Raw genomic sequence first — 25,019 nt, 5'->3', positions numbered from 1 at the left:
TTTTTTCCTCCCTTCTTAGAGTAATGTTGACATTCTGAATGAACCCTGACTTGAGTTGTCAAGGAATCTTAGGCCAAGAACAAAGGATCCTATCTGGTTTCTCACATAGCAGTGTGCCTCCTCTGAGAAACATGAGTCTTGACTTTGGCAGTGGCATATTATATTTTGCTTATCGTGCCTACCTAAAAAATAATTTTAGAAAGGTATATAAAAAAGATACTCTTCCAAGAAAATCAAGGTTGATTGATGATTCTTTTCAGAAGTGTGGAAGATTCTTAAGGTATATTACATTGATGGCTTTGTTAAATTAGCCCTTTATTACATGAATAGTTCTGTAAATAGTTTATCATTAAGTCAGGTTCCTTTTTATTCTGTTCATTATTACAGGCTAATGTGGACCATATAGTTTCTGAAACATTGACAAGGCCATTTGAATTATTATTTTGGAAACCATCAATACATGTAGCTCCTTTTGATTTTATACTCTTCAGTACTAATTCCAGATATGTCAGGTGGGAGGTATTATCTGAACATCTGTAAAGATAAGTTAATAATATTAATACTTGTGCCTTTTCTCTTCACAATCCTTTTGCTAGAATAGTAATAATAGTGTTCTCAATAAAACGACTACCTGAGATTTGCCTTTTTTTTTCTTCATAAAATAGCTCTCTATTGTAAAATTGAGATGGCCTCTCAACTCTGAAGCACCTCTGATTTACCAAAAAGGGCTAATCTAATGTTGCAAAGCAGACTAAATCCTTTTAACACATTCTCACTTTATGGCCTATGCAGGAAAACATTTTTCACCCTATTGTTCTTTTAAATGCTTGCAAAGAGACCACAAAGTAAGAGTGCAGAGACAGTAACAACCCCTGGAGTGCCTAGGGGATGACTTATTCTTTCATATTTGTGGAATTCTGTGTCAAGAGTGAAAATGTCTAAAAATAGAGTGCATTTACTCAATCTCTGGGGTAAAGTGCAAAGAGTCTGTGGTATAGGAGCTCAGATTAAAAATTAAATGGTTGAAACCTGCAGAGCAACTATTATCGGCAGAATAGCGGACAGTCTCTGGTTAACTTTGTGCCATCTTAATAGTTTCGATAAATTGGCATTGGAAACTAATATCCTTTGGTCTTTTAGTTGCTGTCTATACCTCATAGTGACCCATTTGCTGGTGAGTTGTTTCTTCACAGTCCAGTGATTATTGGTCTTTCAAAGCATTGACTTAATCGACCAATGTGTGATTTAGTGTGCTCAGTGCTCTAGTCATGTTCCAAGTGGTATGAGTCAGTCCCATTGTCATTCCCATATCTTTGCCCTGGAAATGTGACATGGGATGTGAAATAGAGTCTGGGTGTGGTATAAATACTATTTAAAATTTGCTGACAGAGAGGATCCACAAGGAGGAGAAGCGACAAGCCAGAGGGATTGGATATGCCCCCTTTCTTCCAGTCGGTTCCTATGCTTTGAGATACTGCTCCAATTATCCACTTCTTCCATGGGTATAAAATCGATGGAATAATGTAGCATTCTTCATTTCTAAATGTCTCACTTCCGGTCTAGCCCCTGCCATTACCATCACTATATATTCAGAGGTTTTCCCATTATTCCCAAAGTCTACATATCTTCTTTACCAAGCATTTCAAAGGCTCTCCTCTTTTAGTGGAACTTCAGCTATTTTGAAACTCATTAGGAAGAGTCTAACTAAATGAGCTGTTGTGAGTCTGTAGCTGATATTTGACAAAAAAAAAAAAAAAATAGTGAGCTGTGGAATTGTCAGCATTGATTGTCAGTTGGAGTGGTATTTTTAAGAAGATGTTTGATTTATAACTGAGTAAAGTAGATTTTTGTTGTTGTTTAAAATGTATGTTAATGTTGTATTCTCTATACATACGTTTTTAGCTTTGATACCTATCTAATCTATCAAATATTTGAAAATAGTGAAAGTTGCTAGATTGAGAAGGCCCTGGGGACACAGGTCACTTCGGCACAAATCTTTGCTTTTTGAGCCAGGCCAGACCCAGACAATTGCCTGCTTGGTGACACTTCCTCCCCTGCTTCTAGAGATGCTTATCCTCTCTGATCAGGGATGGGGACCTGCCACAGGTACATCAGAGGGTATGCTTTTATCTACAATGAACTTTCAAACTTAAAAAAAAGTTTTTTTCTTCAACATTGTGGCTGTTATGTCATTTACACAGAATTATGAAAAATGAATAATTTACAAGTTAAAACATAGACATGCTCTGAAGAACTCTGAATATTGAGTCCAGTTTTCCACAGAATCAGTGTGTCTCCTGGTAAAGTTAGTATCTACAGAAAATGTAGGTTTTTGGATAGTGAAAACCTTGAAATTTATCAGAAGAGGATTTCCAGCATTGAAATTCAAGGAAAGGTCATATCACTGGACTTTTTGATAGTTATTTTAAATTTCTTTTACATTATCTAGTACCATAAAAGCTTTTGGTAGCAGATTGAATACGGGCTGTAATTTTCTGTCTTGGTAGTCTTAAATATCATCATTTCAGATAGAGTTCAATTTTCTCAATTACTAAAATATGTAGTTTCTGCTTTACTTATAAGTAGGAGAAGAACCAGGGTGATGAATGCATTTTGATTTCTGCTTTCTTGTTCTATTTTGTCGTGCAAATGAAGGTGAGTTTTTGTTGTTGTTGTTTCGTTTTCGTTTTTTGTTTTTTTGTTTTTTTTTTTCAGAAAAAGGTATGCCTACTTGTATCTTTGCAAAGGGCCTTTTCAGAAAATAAGTTTTGAATATTCATTTTAATACTATTACTTGTCACCCTGTATGGGATCTGTGCTGTTAAATCTTAAGTGTATGGGTATAGCTTATACCCTTACAACTGGGCAGTAATTTTAGCAACATTTTTAATGTCATATCCTTACCTTTGCATATTTGCATACCAAGCCATATTTTAGGATTTTTTTAATGTAAGATATGTTGAAAAATGATTTTGATACTACTTGTCCTCTTGGACTAACTATATTTTATAAACATTTAAGCTTTACTTTTGATTGATACATTGCATTGAAAAACAAAAACAAAAAAAAAAAATGATTTCTCTTGTGTCAGGGTGACCTGGTGTTGAGGCTTTGCTCAGCTACTTTGTAATTTGTCCTAAATGTTTAATAGAACACATTTAGCCCTTTGTGGGTATGAAGGGGAAATGTGACCAAAAGTTGCAGAAGTTGTATTCACATACCATTAAGCTGCGGTCAGCTTCTCCCTAAAGGTTTGTAACCCTCTTAGACAACTTCCTCTTTGGAAAGTTGCAAAGCATAGAAACTTCTAAGGAAGGGGTCTGGCTGCAGGGATAGGGTTAGGAGTTTCCTTGCTCAGAGGAGCCTTCTTGCGTCATAGTCAGACATGAATGGTCCTTGCCTGCTGTGGCTCAGGCCCAGCCCACCCATCAGTTAGAGAGTTCCGGGAGAGGCAGAATCTCACTGGTGGCCTTTGGAGCCACATGCTCATTCTCTGGGGATGCTCCTTGCATAGTGAATGCCAGCTCCTCCTTGATCAGGTATGGTGCCATTGTTTTGAGAGTGATTAGAGACAAAAGTGGCAATGCAGCTTGTGATCAGCTTTTGGTACATACAAATGTTGATTTTGGAGGTGTGTAATTTAAAATGATCTGGAGTTTTTGATTGGAGTCAGATAACAGGCAGGCATAATGATTTTGACATAAGATTAGGAATGAGACATCAATGGGACAAATGTGCTATAAAAAAGAAAGATTAGAAGAATTATGAAAAAGGGACTTCCTGGGTGGCTGAGCGTCTGCAGTCGGCTCAGGGTGTGATCCCGGGTCTGGGGATTGAGTTTCACATCAGGTTCCATGTGAGGAGCCTGCTTCTCCCCTGTCTGTGTCTCTGCCTCTCTCTGTGGATCTCTCATGAATAAATTAATAAAATCTTAAAAAAAAAAAATCATGAAAAAACTGTGAGTATCCAGCGTTTCCTCAAATTTCCTTTGCTACCATCAGAGTCTAAGATACTATGGTCTCCCAGTTGGGCTAATGTAGTAGATTCCTAAATAAGCTCTGTATGTCCATCCTGTCCCCTGGAGACTGACCTCCACCCACTGAAAATGCAAGTCAGGTTTTGCCACTCCTCTGTCCAAACTTTCCAAGGGCTTCCTATCTGATAAAGAGTGAGACAGAAAGTTTTTACTGTGGCTGCCATGGCATTCCCAGGCCTGCCCCTTGCCCTGTCTGCCCTCATCTTGTACCACACTTACTCATTTCATGTAAGACCCTCTGCTTTTCTTGCTATCCTTTTAATATGCCATACCCACTCCTTCCTCAGAACCTTTCCACATACATATCCCTGTTACTGGAGCATTCCTCCTCTAGATATCCTCATTACTTCTGTGCTTCATTCCCATCTCTGTCCAAATAGCACTTTCTAAGAAATGCTTTTGTGGCCATGCTACCTAAAATAGCACGCTCAGACCACCCCCACCCCTGTCACTCTTTATCCACTTACCCTGCCTTCTTTGTAGCATATATCACTCCCTGTCATGTTCTGTTAGATGGAATTATGTGAAATTGCCTTTTTTGTAGGTCAAGAACAGTGGAACATTGGTCATTTCATATGGTTCAACCTAAATTACATTTATTGATTAATTTTTATTCCAGCCTAAGATATGTTTATTACTTTGTTTATTTTCTCTGCACTACTAAGATTTAAACTCTGTAGGTCCAAGGTTTAGTTTTGTTTTGGGTAACATCCTCAGGGTCTAGACTATAACATGCACTTAGAAAAGCTATCTTGAATAAATAGAAAAAAGGAAGAAAAGCCAATGAAATTTGTTGATAGTAAGCAGAGAAAACTTATATGGAAAGTGATTTGTGCTTAAAGATTCTAGCAAAATGTGATTAGAGGAGCCTGTGAGAGTCCAGAAAATGAAGTTAGTTGGATCTATGTGAAGTACAGTGTAAAGTTTCTATGTAATTGGCCTTTGAGCTATCTATGGACTTTAATTATATTTTTTCCATAGAGTTTTCTGATAAGGGAACTAAGAAGGATTTATCTTCCCAGTTGTGTTCTAAGTTGATTTTCACTAGAGAAAGGAACTTATTTTTTACTTTCTAGAAACATGGCTGATAATCTTAATATCATGCCTTGTACAAACACTTAGAAATACTAGGTAAAATAAATAATCTCTTTCATACATATTTGATCTTGAAAGAAAAATAAGGGCATCACCATGGGTCAGAAATAAAGATGGAATTAAAAACCTGAGGGATAAACATGTGAACTGATACCATGGCTGCCCTTGGGAGTATGTCATTATAGTCTCACTAAATTGAGGGTCTGAATTTTAACACCATTTGGAGATAGGAAATGGAAATCAAGACTCTGTGGGTTAGAACAGAGATCTTTAGCACAAAGTTATGATCTTTGAATAGAAAGCTCTAGAAAAAAAATCCACCATCAGCACAGGAGAGATAAGAAAGCTTTGCCTTAGAAAATAACATTTTGTTCAAAGCCATGTCGCTGTGGATTTACACTTCATTTGGGTTGGGATTTAAATCTGTATTATTTGTGTAGTACGGAAAAGAATCACAACTTGAGAAATAAACCCAAAAGGAATTATCCCAGGTCATTAACAATTCTGAGACATCTGGTAGAATCAGTTGCAAACTTCTTGGGAAGGAGATTGTCATTAAATCAAGCTTTACAGGTTTCCTGCAGATAAATTCCTTCTAAAGATTGACTTATAATTTATAAGAAAAAAATTGACCATGAATAAGAGTTATAAAACATAACAAAGAATTATGGATTAGAATTTCATACTTTCACATGATGGCATTGTCACATTAGAATATAAAATAAGAATATTAAAAATAATTAAGACATAAAAACCAAATTATAAATATAAGAAAAATTTGGTTTGCAAAAAGACTCAAGTAGAAATTCTAAAAGTGAAAAATATAGTGATTAAAAGAAAATATTTATCAAATGGGTTAAAACCAAATTAGACACAGCTGAAGAGAGAACTAGTTGACTGTCATGTAATTTGAAGAAATCAGAATTTGGTGAAGAGAAAGGAACAAAATATGAAAGCAAAGTTAAGAGACACATTAAAGAGAATGAGAAAATTTAGTGGGTATTTAATGGGCATTCTAGTAGGTGAGAATAGGGACAAATGAGAAGAGACAGTATCTGAAATTAAGAATTTAAGCAAAAACCCAGAAAGATCCCAAATGGATTTTCAATTAATAAACATAATTCTAGACAAATCGTGAGTCAAATCAGAAAACATAATGGAAATTCAAAAATATTTAAAACTAAATGGTAATATTATTTAAAATAATATATAATAAAACTTATGGGAAGCAAAAAAAAAAAAAACTAGTTAGGCCTAGAACAAAAGTTATCATCTGTAAATACCTGTATTAGAGAACAAAACAAGGTTAAAAATTAATGTCAGCATCTAAATCAAGATTTAAAAAGCAAATAAAGTATAATAAAGGAAAGAATAAGTATATATTAATAAAATATAAGACAAAATCAAAAGCTGGTCTTCCAAAGACTAATAAATGCAGTAACTTACTGTGGGCTTGAGGAAGAGAAAAACTAGGTTTTTAAAAGTCCTGGAAATTTATAGCTAGTAGTGAGATCATTAGAAATTACTCATTTATATATAAAACAGGAGGAAAATGGCCTTTACCTTGGTTTTATTTAACTTGTCCTAGCCAGCATAGTAAGTAAAGAAATTAATAGTAGAGGGGAAGAAGAACTAAGTGAAATTGTCATTAACTGTAGATATGATTGTCAAAATAGGAAAGAGTATTTATAAAAGAAAACTGTTGGATATAATACAAAAGTTCAGAAAGATTGATGGACATAAAATAAAATTTGTATATACAGTCAATAAACAGAAAATTCAGTTTAGAAGCTGATACCATGAAAACTATCAACAAGAAGTAGAACCACATAGGAATAAACCCAACAAAAGATGTGCAGTTCACTTACAGATAAAATTACAAAGTTTTTATTTAAGATTCAAAGAAGATCTAAGTAAATTGAGACATATTACATGCCTACAATAAAATCATTTAATATAATAAAGATTTAATTCGACCTGTATTAGTTTATAAATTCTAATAAAAACTCACACAGAGGTAGTTTTGTTTGTTTTGGGAAATTTGACAAGCTGATTCTAAAGTATATGTGAAGCCCTGAAGGTCAGTAATAACCAACACAATGTTAAAGAAGTTAGGGAGGTTAGCCATACCACATAGCAAGAATTGCCTTAAAAGTATAGTAAATAAGACATTGGGATATTGGAGCAGCAATAAATATGCCAAGTTCAGAAATTAGCCCATGTATGACTGAGGATGTATTAAAAATTAGCATAGGAAGGATCCAGTAAATGGAGAATAAATTATTCATATAGGGGGAATAAATATAGTAAGATCCCTTCCTCACACCAAATACAAATTAAATCTCAGATGGAATGTAACTTTAAAAGTGAATGGGAAAGGGGCACCTGGGTGTCTCAGTTGGTTAAGTGTCTGCCTTCTGGTCAGGTCATGCTCCCTGGGATCCAGGGCCACATCAGGCTCCCTCCTCAGGAGGGAGTCTGCTTCTCCCTCTCCCTTTGCCTCTCCCTCCTACTGTTCTCTCTCTGTCTCTCTTTCTCTCTCTCTTTCTCTCTCTCTCTCTCTCAGATAAATAAATAAAATCTTTAAAAAATAGAAGTGAAGGGAAAATAAAGAATTTATTATTTTTAGAATTAAACGTATGAGAATATCTTTCTGGCCACTGTGCAGGGAATGATTTATTTTTCTTTTCTCTTTTCTTTTCTTTTCTTTTCTTTCTTCTTTTCTTTTCTTTCTAGATTTTATTTATTCATGAGAGAGAGAGAGAGAGAGAGAGAGAGAGAGAGAGAGGCTGCCTGTGGGGAGCCTGATGTGGGACTTGATCCCAGAACCTTGGGAGCACACCCTGAGCTGAAGGCAGATGCTTAACCACTGAGCCACTCAGGCATCCTAGGGATTTCTTAAATAAGACATTGAAACACAAATTATAAAGAAAAATAGTGATTGACTGTATTAAGACAAAAATTCTGTACAGTAAAGACAATCCCATTTCATACTCATCAGTTTGGTAAAAACTAAAGTCTGAAAATACCAAGTATCTTCTATGATGTAGAAGGATAAATTGAAACAACAAGCTGGGAAATGAGTTTGACATATTTTAGTAATGTTAAAAATGGATATATTCTATATATTCCACTTCCGGACATATATCATGGAAACATATTTATATGTGTCCACCAGGAGACATGCACTTAGGTGTTTATTTTGGCATAGTTTCATAATGGCATAGTACTGGAAAAAATTCTAAATGTCCATCAATAGAAGAAAGTACAAATAAAAGGTGGTATATTTATATAATGGACCAATGTCCAGCACCTAAAGGGTCTAGCGATAAAACGTATAACTCTATGAAATGTATTAACGTGGATAGTTCTCAACAACATAGAGTCAAGCAAAAACAAAAACAGAAACAAGATACACAAAGATTAATGATACATCATTTACATAAAATGTTAGAACATGCATGACATTATTCTTTATTTTCAAAGAATGTGTTAATAGGTATTAAAAGAGAATGAAAATTCTGAACACTACTTTTCGGATACTTCTGTGGAGGGAGGGAGGAAGGGACATGTGATCAAGGAAGGAGGGATACACAACAGCTTCAAATCTGCATGAACTCTTTTTCAGCTCTTTATTTGATAATACAGATTCACTGGAAGACACAATAATGGTAATACAGACATGTCTTTCTTACCCTTCACTCAATTTCTCCTGATGACTATTTATTACATTCTATAGTATAATGGTAAAACCAGGAGTTTGAGATGGGTCACATCCGTTATAGTTTTTTTTGTCATTTTAGCACATGTGTGGATTTTTGTAACCACCACCTCAGTCAAGATTCAGAAGCTCTATTGCTATGCAATAACTTCAGTACTATGTTTTTTTAGTCCCATCTGCTCCCTTTCCCCTGTGGTCCCTACCTCCTAATTTGGCAACCTAATTTGTTTTCCATTTCTATAAAATTTTGTTGTTTTGAGTATATGGCTGTACTGTTTTATATTCCCCCAACAATGTATGAAAGATACAGTTTTTCTGCATCTTTGAAAGTATCTGCTATTGTCACAATTTTTAATTTTAGGGGTTCTGATGAATGAGTACCTCATATTTTTACTTTGCATTTCTCTAGATGATAGTGCGTTAGTTTTCTGCTGCTGCTGTAACACATGGTCACAAACTTAGTGACTTAAGGTAATATAAATTTTTTCTAGTTCTATAGATCACAAGTCTGACACAGGTCTCACAGGGCTGGATACAGGTGTTGGCAGAGCGTGTTCCTTCTGCAGCTGTTAGAGGCGAATCTGCTTCCTTGCTTTTTCCAGCTTCCATCTTTCTTGGCTCCTGGTCTCCATCCTCTGTGGTCAAATCCAGCAACAGTGGAGTGAGTGTTCCTCATATCACATCATTCAGACCTCTTCTGCCTTGAGTTTACGCTTTTAAGGACTCTTGAGATTACATTGGGCCCATCCAGATAATTCAGGATAATTGCTCTATTTTGAGATTAGCTAAAATTTAATTCCATCTGCTACCTTAATTCTCCTTTCCCATGTAATGTAGCATATTCATAGTTTCCAGAGATTAGATGTGGACATCTTTGGAGGGGCAGGCATTGGTCTGCCTCTCACAGTTAGTGATGTTGAACATCTTTTCACGTGGTTATTTGCCATCCCTGTATCCTCTTCAGTGAAGTGTCTGTGTCTTTTCACATTCTCTAATTGGATTGTTTTACTACTACAGAGTTTTGAGAGGGCTTTTCTTTTCTTCTTTTGGAAGTTGTAAGTCTTAGACTATTTAGTTTACAAATATTCCTCTCAGTCTATAGTTTGTGTTTTCATCCTCTTAACAGGGCCATTCACTGAACAAAAGTTTTTAGTCTTTTTTTTTTAAGATTGTATTTATTCATGAGAGATTGAGACAGAGACATAGGCAGAGGGAGAAGCAGGCTCCCATGGGGAGCCTGATGTGGGACTCAATCCCAGGACCTGAGCCAAAGGGAGATGCTCAACCACTGAGCCACCCAGGTACCCCACAAAAGTTTTTAGTTTTGGTGACGTGTAATTTATTGATGTGTATTTTTTCCTTTATGGATAACGCTTTTGGTGTCACTCTGTATTTCAGTGAGACTGAAGTTCTGAAGATTTTTCTCCTGTTGTCTTCTAAAAGTTTTATGGTTTTATACTTTACATTTAGGTCTAAAATACATTTTGAATTAATCTTTTAGTAAGTGGTAAGGTTTGGATCCAGGTTTTTATTTTTATTTTTCACCTACAGATATCTATAGGATTGTCCTAACACCATATATTGAAAAGACAATATATCTTCCATTGAGCTGCTTTTCAATCGTTGATAGAAAATAAATTGGAAAAAAAAAAGAAAATAAATTGGTCATATTTGTGTGGAGATGTATTGTTTTATTCCTTAGAAAAGGAGAAATATAATGAAATGTTAAGTTTTAATAAGACTAGGGCACAGTAATATGTTGTTTTTTTATTTATCTATTGTATTGAAATAGTTGATAACAACCACACATAAAGGGAGCATTTGCATCCTCCAAATCTGAAAATATTGGGAGGGTTGGAGATGATATGGTACTAAGAGATTTACACTGGATTGAAGACTAATAATAACTGTAGGATTCTGATGAAAGTCCTTCTCTGGGCTTCAGTTTTGCTTTATGAGAACCAAGAGTGCTCTTGTAGATGACCTCCCCAGCCCTTTATAATGCTGATGCTCAAGGAGTATGTGATGACTACTTGTAATTAAATTTAGAATAAGAGATGAGGAGAGCCATCCAGGCTGTCATTCTAGCTTATAGTCTAAAGAAGAGAAGCTGTTTATATCCCTAAGGAGAGGATACATAATTACCTAGAGGTTCATGGGGAACAAAAAGCTCTTTATTTCAAAGAATTTGGGGGAGTTTCTGTACACTTATATCTAATAATAGTATAGAAGGTATCATTATATAAAATGCAGAATTTTCATTTTAAGAAGATCCCAGACTAAATGCAATGCAATATCCTGAAATAGAAAAAGGACAGCAGTGGAAAAATTGATGAAATCCTAGGAAAATCTGTAGTTCAGTTAATAGCATCATCTTGATGTGAATCTCTTAAATTTGGCAACATACCCTGGTTTATAAAACATTATTATTAGTGGAAGCTGGGTGAAGAGTATATGATAATCCTCTGTACTGTCATTGCAACTGTGCTTTAAATTTAATTATTCCAAAATAAAAATCTTTTATTTTAAAAGACCAGACAGAGGCTAGGGACACCTAGGTGGCTCAGTGGTTGAGCATATGCCTTTGGGTCAGGGCATGATCCCAGAATCCTGGGATCAAGTCCCATATTGAGATCCCTGTGACGAACCTGCTTCTCGCTCTCTGTCTCTGCCTGTCTCTTTGTCTCTCATGAATAAATAAATAAAATATTTAAAAAGACCAGAAGCTAGTGTTCCTGATAGGCACCCTGCTTATAAAAAGCAGGGCTCTTCTGAGAGAAATGAGCCATTGACCCTTCCTCCTGATCCAGAACAGTATTGTGGAAATTTTTCCCAGGAGGAGAGGCAGACTTTAAGACAGAGAACTACATAGATCTCCCCAAAGAAGAGCTGCTACCTCCACGACAACAAAATGATCATTTGTAAACCAGTTAGACTTAACAGAGAGAACCAGAGAAAGATAAAGCTAAGCAGAGTCCTTCTGGGCTGGCTTGCAACAAGCCTTAAAACCTAGTCTCAAATACTACTGCTAGTAGGGTTCCAAGTTTAATTAGATTAGACTGTGGAGCAATTTATCCCCCAAGGCATTGTTGAAAACAATAGAACGAACACCAAGCAATTAGCTGAAGCCCATAACCAAGTATTTTACTGACAGAGTGTTACAGAGATTACAGCAAGTTACCCTAAACTAAAACTGTCCTCTCAAGGTGATCATGAGTATGCCCAAGGCTATGCCTCTGAAGAGTGCTGGGAGAGATTGCCAACTGCAGGGGAAATAGACTTCTCTGAAATGGTCCAGCCAAATTACTAGACAGCTCAAACAAGGAAACAACCATGCCAAGCCCCTGGGCATAGGAATCCGTATCTAGAGTTGCTGGAATATGTGTCTATAATGTACAGTTTTCAACCAAAAAATTATGACTCATGCAAAGAAACAAAAAGTGTGACCCATAGATAGGAAAAAGGAGGCATTTGAGAGGATCAAGATGTTAGACTTAGACAAAGATATCAAAACAACTATTATAAATATATTTAAAGAATTGAAGAAGATCATGCTTTAGAAAGGAAAGGAAGGTATGATGACATTAATTTCATCAAATAGAGAGCAAAGTGATAGAAATTGTAAAAAAAGAAGCAATTAGAAATTCTGGAGTTGAAAATGAAAATAACCTAAATGGAAAATTTACTAGAGAGGTTCAACAAATTAGATGTAGCAGCAGAAAGAATCAGTAAAGATATATTGCTAGAGACTATGCGCTCTAAAGAACAGAGAGAAACCTTAATAAAGAGAAATAAACAGAACCAGAAATTAACAGAAAAGAAATATGAGACACCACTAAGTACAGCAACATACGCATAATTGGAGTACCAGAAAGAAGAATAAGTGGACCAGAAAAACTATTCAAAGACCACAATATTTCTTCTTTGTGAAATTGTTTTTTCTTCTGAGAATGTAACCTTCCTATTTATTTATTTATTTGTTTATTTATTTATATTTTATTTATGGGGGCGCGGGCAGAAGTAGAGACACAGGCAGAGGGAGAAGCAGGCTCCATGCAGGGAGCCTGACATAGAACTTAATCCTGGGACTCCAGGATCATGCCCTGGACCTAAGGTGGCACTAAACTGTCAAGCCACTCTGGCTGCTCTCCTATTTTTATATTGTTAAAATTTCCCTTTGTTTAACAAAAGGAAATAATAGTTGATGGCAGTTATTTTTATCGCTTTTTATTTGCAAAATAAAATGTTGGCACTCCTGTATTGATCTGCGAGTGTTTTTTAATAAAAAATTTTATTGTTTCATAAAATCCTAAATTTGGGAAATGCTGGTTTAAAAATTAAAACTCTCTTCAGGGATCCCTGGGTGGCGCAGCGGTTTGGCGCCTGCCTTTGGTCCAGGGCGCGATCCTGGAGACCCGGGATCGAATCCCACGTTGGGCTCCCGGTGCATGGAGCCTGCTTCTCCCTCTGCCTGTGTCTCTGCCTCTCTCTCTCTCTCTCTCTCTGTGACTATCATAAATAAATAAAAATTAAAAAAAATATGTTTAAAAAAAAAACTCTCTTCAGTGGCCCTTGGAACCTGACAGCTTTAAGAAAAATAGTAACCATTAAAGTTTTAACATTAGGAGGGTATTATAGATCTTCAAGTGCCTCGCACAATACTACACAGTAGATTTAATGAACATATGCTGCAATAAAGGACGCAAGGGGATCCCAGGTATATGACTTGCTCTTGGAATGTGTGTGTGCATGTGTGTGTATGCACAAGTGTGTGCGTGTGCACCTGTATGTATGTGTTCACGTGGCTGGCCATGGCGACCTTCTGCTATTCTCCTTTAAGACCATATAGCTACATCTAATATGTATGTGTTCATTTGTTTCTTGCTAACCTTCTAACCATGAGATTTTGCTTTGACACACGTATATGTGTTCTGATCTTTTGAGTTTCAGAGATCCTTTCCTCCAAGTATTGAAGGATAAATAGAATTGTTTAATATCCTCCTCCTTCAATTTTCAGTAACATCTTCATTGGTGGTATGGCTGCTTTTGCATTTGCTTGTGTTCATATTTTGATTTCCAAGTTTTCATTACATTTTCATGTTTCTTCTTCCCAGTGTCTGAAGACATTTTTAATACTTTTATTTGTTCTGGCTTGCTCTCTGCATTGGCATTTTTATTTCTTGGAGAGAAATCTGAATATACATTAGCTCCATAGAGCAGGTTCCAGTTTTCCTTTTCAATTCTGCAGGTGAGTCTAAGGCTTCTTTAATGTGTTGTGAACAGTTAGTTCCTTGCTGGGCTATGAAAATGCTTAGTAATAATTATGCTTCCTGAACCTTTGTGAAATAACGTGCTTTACCCAATTCAGCACACAGTGGTTGAGAAACCTCTGTAGTCTTTCTTGTTGGAAATGTGTCTATAGAAGGATGCAGTGCCATACGGTGGTTCAGAGCACAGGCTCTGAGACACCATCCTGTCTCCATTGGTGTTTCAAGAATGCACCTTTGATGTGGCTTCACAAGTTTGAATTTACCCACTTGAGACTAAAGAATAGAACTGCAGCATTTTGGCCCATCATGTTCAACTAAGGCAAAACATCAATGCTAGAAACATTACTGCTGATCCTCTCAGTAATCCAAGGAGAATTGACTGCAGATTTAAAGGATTTAAAGTTGCAAGAGAGTAGGATTATTTGTTGACTCACAACATTTCCTATAACCTGCTTGAGCCCCTGTCAGCAACTAAATTATTGTCTTCAGAGAACAGAACCATAATGATAACCAGAATATTGCTTAATATCTGCTGCTATTTTTAAGTATTTCCTACCATATTTCATTGTGTCTTAATGTTACTAAACTTTATATCATAATTGCTTAAAACAACTTTAATTTCTAAAGCATTTCAAATTTACATATCCTACTGAGCCATTCAGTGCATAAAGCCCTAAATTGTCAAAGTGGTTCTTTTTACAGATAACATAGTTAGAAACAGTTGATTATAGATCCTATTTGTGAGAAACCAGCTTTGAACAGGGCTCACAGGAGAATGATTAGAGGGAATTTATTAAACAGTTAATTGACTAAGGGAGTTTTCTCCCCCCATGCTATGTCACCTCACAGCAGGATGTCTCCAACCTTTGCTGTCTGCATTGGTCATTTTTGGCACAGAATCGCTTAAACTATTATGCAACTGCTTCAATTATTAATATCCTATGTCTGTAGCTGAACTGTGACCTTGTTTTTATGCTGGCCATCACAGTGCCAAGGTCAGAGCTGACAGTATTATAGAGGGCCCAAGACAGAAGGATTTGGGATCATCATCTGAGAGGTCACCGCTGGGACTCATAGCAGAGAATGGCTTCATAGGATTTATTCTGGTCTCATTTGAATAATTTACCATGACCCTTTGAGGTATGTGTTTTCCAATACACTGTTTGGTTACTTTGTCTCTTAGACAGGTTGCAGTATATATTGCTTCAGGTATGAGTTTTGTTGGTTGTAAACCATGATAATCTCACTTAAATGGATTTGATCATTGAAAAGCCCAGGGGTGGGTCAGGACTTCAGAGGTATCATTGGGACCATGTTTCTGTCACACAGCTCATTTTTCCTTTATACTGCATCACACAAACAGATTCCATGCACGTGAATTTGTTATCAATTTACATACTTTGCTATGAGGTTCACATCCTCTTGCTTAAGATTCCTTAACAAAAGGACAACTTCTCTGTTCTAATAGTTTTTTTTAAAAGATTTATTTTGTAGAGAGAGTGTGCACGAGTGGAGGGAGGAGCAGAGAGAGACTCTTCAAGTAGACTCCTCGCTGAGTTTGGAGATCAACCCTGAGATCATGACCTGAGCTACAGCTAGGAGTCTGATACTCAACAGACTGAGCCACACAGATGCCCCTATTCTAATAGTTTTTTTTTTTTTTAAAGATTTTATTTATTTATTCATGATAGTCACAGAGAGAGAGAGAGAGAGAGAGAGAGAGAGAGAGGCAGAGACACAGGCAGAGGGAGAAGCAGGCTCCATGCACCGGGAGCCCGACGTGGGATCCGATCCCGGGTCTCCAGGATCACGCCCTGGGCCAAAGGCAGGCACCAAACTGCTGCGCCACCCAGGGATCCCTATTCTAATAGTTTTAATGAAAATCTCAGGATTGAATCTCATGGGAGTCTCATATAGGTCACATGATCATCACTGAATACATCACTGAAACCAGGGGAAGATCATACACCATGATTGCCTGATATGGGGAAATGTGGTTTTCCCAAGTTAAATCATGATGTCACCATTGGAAAATAGGAGAAAATGAATTTGTGCCCCTCCCATACATAGTTTTAATTAGTTCCCATCTTTATGAACTATTCTCAATTTTATCTGCTTTCTTTTTCTACATGAACATATATTCTCTTTCCCCTGTAGTAAGTTTGTATCTTTTAGCATCCCCTAGGTCATCACTACATTCTCCATGAAAGCAGGTGGAAGCAGTGAGAGAACAGTGGAAAGAACAAACCTTAAACCCAATTCATTCATTCCAGAACCAATGGTTTCATCTGACATCTTCCAGGGCCTTAGCCAAAGCCTACCTAATTCTGATGGATGATGTTTACCATACCATTGCTTTCCAAGCTTCGGTTCACTTTAGGCTGCCAAGTGATTTTGGAAAACTCCTCAAGGAAGGTTTTGTAAACATAATAGAGGCTGAGATCTTTTCCTGTGCTATCCTACTCACTTGGCCTACCATTTTCTTCTCTACCACTGACCTGAAATTCTTCCCTTTAGTATAACATCATGATAATCAGATATCAAGGGATACTTTTTTCTATAGAAAGAAGTTTGCAGGGATCCCTGGGTGGCGCAGCGGTTTGGCGCCTGCCTTTGGCCCAGGGCGTGATCCTGGAGACCCGGGATCGAATCCCACGTCAGGCTCCCGGTGCATGGAGCCTGCTTCTCCCTCTGCCTACGTCTCTGCCTCTCTCTCTCTCTCTCTCTCTCTCTCTGTGACTATCATAAATAAATAAAAATTTAAAAAAAAAGTTTGCAAATGCTTTGTTCTTATAGCAACTGGAATTGAAATCAATGCCCCATATTGTTGTTTTTGCCAAAACAACAGTGACTTATATCAGTGGTAAGAGTGCCTTTTCTACTGGCAAGGAAAGATCTAGAGTGATTCACCCACTCAGGATATGGGTAGCTCTCAAGGAATGAGAAACACAGCACTAGAATAAATTTCCCCATACAAAAGATATTATATTGTTCCATTTTTACCTGGACTGCAGTATTCAGGAATAGGGGCTTGTTTTTATTTCAGAACCTCTCTTTTGGTAAGTTTATTAAACGATGTCTAAAAAAACTCCATTACTTCAATGTAATTAAAAACTCATTTGGAAATGAGTAAAGCCCTCAAGAAGTTTTTAAGTATTTTTAGATTCATCTGTCAGTGTTTTATTTTAAAGCTGTGGAGTTTTTTGTGGTTAGATTTTTTTACCTTTCATAATTTATTGTTAATTAAAAACAAAGTGAATCATAAGTGCAAACATCTACATTGTAGAGCAACATAGACTCTCAGGATGCTTGTTGTCCTGACCATTCTGATGTGTTTTTTTCGTTTGAGGAGTTTGGGTGTTACATGTTCAGCACTATCCAAACAATTAATGTAATAGAGTGAAAATGTCCCTTCAGCAGAAATAGCTTCTTCTGAGAGGAGTCTAAACTGCCTTTAGGTTGAAGAAGAGTTATATAAGACCATTTCTATCCAAAATGATTGGGCTGACTTCCAGATTTCTCTAATGAAACTTTGCTGAATAACTGCTATGCTTGCAGCTGTGGAAGTATTCAAAATCAAGTGTTGATTCTCACTACTTGGTAAACTACTTCAGAACTAGGTTTCTGAAAGCTAGACCCAAGTGTTTGTTCAGAAAAGCTGATTGTATAAGAATTTACTTTTGATGATAGCAAGTGGGCCGTCATTTGGGATGTGAACATTTTAGTTGTTAAGGCCTTTGTTGAAGGAGATCTGTCTGATAGTATGGATTTTTCCATTGGCTTTGGTAAGTAATGGTATCTTTCAGAACCTAGTAGATCTTTTATAAATTGAGAGTAAAGGGTACTTGTATCTTTTTAACTTCTCTAAAATAATCTGAAAACTTCAGTTTAAGATCTAAATGTTTTCCTTGTAACCTTGCTCTGTAAAATACTTTTATTTTACTGATCCCTAAGAATTTCCGCAGTCAAGCAACGGTGATGGCTTCATCTCAGGAGAATACATGACTGACAAACATAAGGCTTTATGAGAAAAGTATATTTGTTAATCTTGTGAGAGGAATGATTTAATTTTGTGGTTTTCATTTTTGCGAACAAAGCATCATAAACTTTAAAAAGTAATACTAGACAAATATTGTATTAAAAGAGTACTGAGGGGGCACCTAAATAGCTCATTCGGTTGAGTATTTGGCTCTTGGTTTCGATTCAGGTCATGATCTCATGGGTTCTGGGATGGAGCATCGTGTTGGGCTCTGCAGTCAGCAGGGTGTCTGCTTGGAGATTTTTTTTTTTAAGAAATTTTTTTTTTTAAGATTTTATTTATTTATTCATGAGAGACACAGAGAGAAAGAGAGAGGCAGAGACACAGGCAAAGGGAGAAACAGGCTCCATGCAGGAAGCCTGACGCGGGACTAGATTCCGGGTCTCCAGGATCACACCCTGGGCTGAAGGCGGCGCTAAACCACTGAGCCACCCGGGCTGCCTCTGCTTGGAGATTCTATCCCACCGTCGCTCCCCTGACTTATGTGCTCATGCTCTCTCAAATAAATAAGTAAATAAATAAATCTTTTTTAAAAAAGAGTGAAGTTCTGAAATGAATATATATCCAAGCTACCAGATGTGTATTATTTATGAATGGTGAGTTGCATATACTCCTACTATTAAATTATCTTCTAGAGTCTCAGAATTCTCAACTTGGATTGTTTGGCTTTTTATTATTGGCAGAAAAAAAGGTTGGTTTTTTTACTTGTTGATATTAAAAATAGAGATGCATCAGTGATTTTACATGGAATTAAAAAAATAGATACTTAATTATTCTTAGTTCTTAGATGCTCCTTTATAATTACCTTCAAACTACCCTGTAACTTAATGGCTTAAAAAATAACCATTTTTATTATTCTCATGATCCTTAAACCTGAATTTCCAGGGCTCAGCATGCAATTACTTTCCTGGTATTGGTGGTGGTGGCTTATGTGGCTGTATTCACGTGGCAGGCCAGCTGTGGTCGGGTGCTAGGCTCATTTGGGATGCTTGAATGACTGAGCTTCTCTCTTTTCACGTGGTCTTTGATGCAATCTCTCCAGTGGTGAAACCTCTTACATGGCAGCTCAGGATACCCAAGAGTACAGGAGTAGAAGTTTCCAGGTCTTTGTAATGCTTGGGCCTGGAATTAGAACAGGGTTACTTCTGTAGCATTTGTTGGTTAGAGTGAGTATAGAAGGCCATCCCAGGTTCAAAGGAAGAGGATGACAAAAGGGTATGGTACTGGGAAACAGCTTATTGGGGGCCACCAAAGTAACGGTCTCCTGCATTAGCATCTATTAATTCATTTAAGTGATGTGCATTATTGCTCTATGTTAGTGTAGGAAGAGAGAGAGGCAATCAAGAACTTAGACTCATATACATTTAATTTGAAATGTTCTTAAAAAATTCAAGAAAGCATGTTGAATTACTATTATTTTTATTTTTAAAGATTCTATTTATTCATGAGAGACACACAGAGAGACAGAGACAAGGCAGAGGAAGAATCAGGCTCCCTATGGGGAGCCTGATGCAGGATCCCATCCCAGGACCCCAGGGTCATGACCTGAGCCTAAGGCAGACACCCAGCCCCTGAGCACCCAGGTGCCCCAGCCTGTTGAATTAGATCCAGGATTTGGGGTATCAGAGGGGAGAGGTCTGGTTTCAGAGATTAAATTTGTGATTGATTATTGATGACTGAACATGTGTACACAAAGGAGATCATTCAGGGAGAGTACACTCAAAGAGATGAGGGCTTGGGACTGAGCCTTGAGGAGCCAAACTTCTTAAAGCTTGAATATAGGAGCTTGAGACAGAATTTAAGAGAAATTCAGAAGTGTTACAGACACCAAAAAGAGAGTTTTAAAGAAGGAGGGATTGAATGGCAATATTAAATGCTGCAGAAGGGTCAAATAAGAGGAGGAATGACAAATGCCCATTGCATTTACTGACAAAGAGAAGTTCACGATCACCCTCCCAAAACTATTGAGTAGAGATGGTGAGGCATGTCATATTGAGGGTGCCATGAGTCATCATGGCATAATAAGCAATGTGAACTTTAGGTTGGTGTCCTTTGCCCTTTCCCCTTTCCCTCAAGTTCTTTGGAGGCAAAATGGAGTAGCCATGTTGGATGACACACAAACATACACACACACGTTTTGCATCTCAGTCAAGGAACTCTGAGTTTAGGGAACCTGAATCTTTTTTGATAGGCTGCAGCAAACCTGACCAACCTTTGCCCTGGAGGAAAGTATTATCATTATTATATTGGGCAATAGACCACCTTCCATCTGCTCCAGGTGAAAACACTGTTTTTTCCCTCTCTTTTAAAGGCTCTTTGATCTGCAAACATCCTTGAAAAGATACATCTGACCCAAAGTTTTCAGAGTCTCTGCTAAGAAGATGAGCAGAAATGTGAAAGACTTATGGAGAATTATCTCCAACAAGATCAATTGGGTTTTATAAAGGCAGCACCTGTGTGCTAGGCATGACCCTTCTAGTCCAGTGCTCACACAGCCTTATGAAAAACTATGTTAGGCTGCTATAAGAAAATACTTATTGTACCACAGACTGGGTGCCTTAAACAACTGATGTTATTTTCTCCTAGTTCTGGAGGCTGTAAGTGTAATTTCATGGTGTTGGCATGGTTAGTTTCTGCTGAAGCCCCTCTTCCTGGCCTTTAGATGGCTTTCTCCTCATTGTGTCCTCACATGGTCTTGCCTCTGTTCCGCTGCTCTCCTGGTTTTTCTTCTTTTTTTTTAAAATTTATTTATGATAGTCACAGAGAGAGAGAGAGAGAGGGGCAGAGACACAGGCAGAGGGAGAAGCAGGCTCCATGCACTGGGAGCCTGATGTGGGATTCGATCCCGGGTCTCCAGGATCGCGCCCTGGGCCAAAGGCAGGCGCCAAACCGCTGCGCCACCCAGGGATCCCTGGTTTTTCTTCTTTTTATGAGGGCACCAGTTGTAGTAGATTAGAGACCCACCTTTATGAGCTCTTTTAACCTTAATTGCCTCTTTAAAGGTCCTATTTCCTAATATATTCATGTTGAGGATTGAGGTTTCAACCTAAGAATTTTAGGGGGATGCAATTCAGTCCAAAACAGATACTAAATGCTATGCATTACTTACTGTAACTGTTTTTCACATGAGAAAACGGAGGCTTCGGGAGGGTAAGACACCTGAACAAGATCATACAAGTCAAAGGGATGGAATGGGCTTTGAACTGAACTTCAGTCCAACTCCCCCATGAGCTTAAGCACTCTCCTACAGAGCTAGAGTGAATACATTGTATTTTTAGGTAGTTCAGCAAAAGAAGTGATTTCTTAGCTTTTGAATCAGAATCACTGATCTTGTGAAAGAATATTATTACAGTATGAGTCACACAGTTTATTAGCCAGACTTGCTTTCTCCCCCACTCCTTCCACTCTTTCCTATCACACAATCATCAGCATGTATTTATTGAATACCACTGTGGCCAGGTGCCAAGGATCCGTTAATCAAAAAAATCAAATTCCTCACCTCCTGAAAGGTGTATCTTTGTCATTGTGTGAAAGATTTTTACTATTTCTCTTCACCTATTCCATTTTTTGATATTTATGTTTTCTGCATAGCTGAAATAGAATAGGAACTAACATTTACCAAATTTCAACTATATGTTAACCATATCCACTTCTAAATTATTTCATGTAATAACTGATGGTTTATTAGCATAGATGGGAGGCTTTCCCATCTTAAATCTTTAATTCTGATTGTACAAATATGTGTGTGTGTGTGTATACAAACTTTGATTGGAAGTTCAAGTGTTTAGGTGTGATGATGTGTTTGTGAAGAATGTACACAAATGGGGCACCTGGGTGGCTCAGTGGTTGAGTGTCTGCCTTTGGCTCAGATTGTGATCCCGGGGTCCTGGGATCAAGTCCCTCATCAGGTTCCCTGTGGAAGCCTGCTTTTCCCTCTGCCTATGTCTCTGCCTCTCTCTCTGTGTGTGTCTCATGAATAAATCAATCTTAAAAAAAAAAAGAAACCAAAAAATAAAAAAAGAATGTGCACACATGTGTGTATCTATGTATGACTATATATTTGTATATTTTTTCCATTTTATGTTAGAAAATAGGTGGTCAGTACAAGGACTGATTGGAAGTTATTACAACACAAATAGCCATCTTCAAGCTTACAGTCTTGAATAGTGATGTGACTAATCAGTTTAACACAGTTTACATATGTCCAGGAAGGACAGTTAAGGATTGAAGGGTGTCAGATGGTATTGGTGATGAAGGGAGTTTGGAAGAATATTAAGGCAAATCTCCAAACCAGTACCAATATTGAAGCTGTGTCCAAGTTTCGGGGAGCTTTCAGGCTGAGTTCTTCTGGTTCCATCCTGTTTTTTTTTTTCTAGCTGTTGGCATCGGTGTAGGTTTTGTCTATATATGATTTTCCTTGCACTGTAAAAAAAAGGATTGTTTAAAGTGCATTTAAAAGAAGAGCTTTTCTCAATTGAAAAATTACATGACTGTATTTTAAGATATCTTTTTCACACTTATAAAACTATTTGGAGTCAAGACACAGTGCATTAAGGCTCACATTTTTATAAAGGTTGATCTCAACTGGATTTTTTCTTTGAGTTTTCTGGGGCACCATATTTTATTTATTTGAGCAGCTATGATTTGAAATGCATGATTCACTGTTTCTTTACTATTATAGTTCTACTCTCTTGAAGTCTGCTACTTTTTTACAGTCTGTGACTAAGGATTAACAAATTAACCTTTGCTGTCACCATATGTGACAGGGATACAAAGGAAGATTTCTTAGCACAGTCACTTTAAAGAACTTTTCATGTCAATAAAAAGTGAAATCATAATAGTCAATCCATAGGTTATTTTTTTATTTTTTATTTTGAGAGAGAGAGCATGTGCATGTGTGTGGGGGTAGGAGGAGGTGGAAAGGCAGAGGGGGAGAGAGAGAGGGAATATGTTAAGCACGCTCCATGCTCAGCATGGAGCCTGATGAGGGGTTCCATCTCACAACCCTGAGATCATGACTTGATCAAGAGTCAGACCCTTAACTGACTAAGCCACCCAGGCATACCTATAGGTTATTTCTTATAGTCAAACATATTCACCTGGTCTGATTTTTTAAAAAAATATTTTTTGAGGTTTATATTCAAATAATACATAAAACTGACATTTAGCCTATTTTGCCCTTATATATCCTATTACATTTTCTTGATTTACTATTATTATCTGTTATTTTTTTTTCTAGCGATGATTAAACTGATATCCATATACTGGATCCATTAAAATTACTGGTTGGTGTGCTGCAAGAGACTTTCGGCAAATAGATGCTTCAAATTAAACCTTAGTCAGTATACATGACCACAGCCAGAGTTTAGTGCAATCAAAACGTAGGTTTGAAAAAAAAACAAAAAAAAAAAACAAAAACGTAGGTTTGTCAGAAAGTAGTTATAATAATAGAATAAAATTTTGTTGCAGTTGTAAAACAAGCATGAAAGCACCAATAGCACAGTGGTTGAGAGTCTGAACTGTAAAGCAGGATGAGGTAGGTTAGGTCCCTGGGGGACCTTCTCCAAGTTGCTTGATCTCTCTGTCTTAGTTTCTTTATATAGAGAATAGATGTAATAACTGACCTATCTCATAAAGTTTTTACTGTATTTAATAAAATAATATGAGTAAAGCACCCAGGACAGTGTTAGGTGCCAAAGAAATGAAAGGTAGCTTTTAATTACTCATATTATGAAGTAGAGCCCCAGAGAGTGCCCTTGTTAGAATTCAATGGAGTGAATTGGGTTCTCAGCTTTGCAGGTCCACTGATTGACTTGTATCAATGCTCCTAGATTTAATCAGCTCACAGTCTTTGAGAGAAGGAATTGAACAAATTCATGAATGACTAATGTAAAAGCCAGCAACCTCATTTATAAAAGTGACAGAATAATTATTTTGAGGCAAGTAGTGAGATGATTCTTTTTTTTCTCTTGCAATCCCTTTTACCTGTAGTCCTGTTTGCCTCTGATCCAGATTTTGGTCTCCCTGAAGAAAAGCTTCAGAAGGCCACAGAAGTAAAAAAAAAGAAAAAAAAAAAGTATCAATGGCCTTTGAGTTTTGAATTCTAAAGACCTGGCATAGATTCTAGGCAAGCAAGAAAATTTATTCAGTCAAGGTCTGTTTGTCCTGGTTGCTATGTAAAGATGAGCATCCTCCTGACTTGGGTAGAACAAAAGAGCTAGGGAAGATGGAATTGGGGTAAATGTGGATGTTGGTCTTTGAAAAAAAGCTCCCTGACCTTCAGCATACTCAAAAGCTGAGCCTCCAGAAGGTGGTGATAAAAGCCTAAATTGATTTGCGGACCCTAGAGCAGTGAGTACCTGTGCCTTGCTTCCCAGGTGGGAATTTCATTGCATCCTGGGAAGCTTTCACACCATTTGAGTAGGAATAATGGTATATAGTGTGGTATGAGGTGATGATGTTGGCCAAGAGAATTTGAGTTAGCCTTACTGAGTTTGACATCCACAGTGGCTTAGAAAAGTTGCTGTTTCTCTTTCCAAGCTAGATTTAAAATGGCCACAAAGTCCTTGCTTTATCCCATTGAGAGACAGAATCTAATTCTCCTCCCTTTGAATGACGTTTGTTGGTTTAGTGGCTTAGCCAACCCATAGAAAGTCTGACTACCCTGCTTGAGAGCCTACCTAAGACTGCCTAGATGAGGAGCAGGGGCCAGCTAAGCTCAGCCTACCATCCATCCTCACCAGGACAACAGGCATGTGAGTGGAACTGTCTTGGACTTCCAAACCAGTCTAGCCACCTGCCAAATACCACCAAGTAATCCTAGGAGAGGCAGAAGAAACGCCCAGCCCTTGAAGACCT

At 37.3% G+C, this 25,019-nt stretch overlaps 1 protein-coding gene across 29 annotated transcripts in view; it reads left to right on the top strand.

Moving 5' to 3' along the window:
- The window catches only part of PDE4D (phosphodiesterase 4D), a 1,448,272-nt gene that overhangs the window by 279,259 nt on the left and 1,143,994 nt on the right, over nucleotides 1-25,019 (top strand). For 2 of the 29 annotated variants that reach the window (XM_072826537.1, XM_072826534.1), the window contains one exon: nucleotides 13,967-14,100. The exons of 26 other annotated variants lie outside the window; for them this stretch is intronic. The gene's annotated coding sequence lies outside the window, so the exon portion shown is untranslated. Of the gene's footprint in view, nucleotides 1-3,515; nucleotides 3,540-13,966; nucleotides 14,101-25,019 lie in introns of those variants that run through there. One more of the 29 variants, XM_072826552.1, reaches the window with a different exon arrangement.

The sequence above is a fragment of the Canis lupus genome, chromosome 5 (assembly GCF_048164855.1).
Source record: "Canis lupus baileyi chromosome 5, mCanLup2.hap1, whole genome shotgun sequence".
Taxonomy (NCBI): domain Eukaryota; kingdom Metazoa; phylum Chordata; class Mammalia; order Carnivora; family Canidae; genus Canis; species Canis lupus.
The sequence above is the reverse complement of the archived record's forward strand: the minus strand, read 5'-3'. Positions and strand labels throughout refer to the sequence as shown.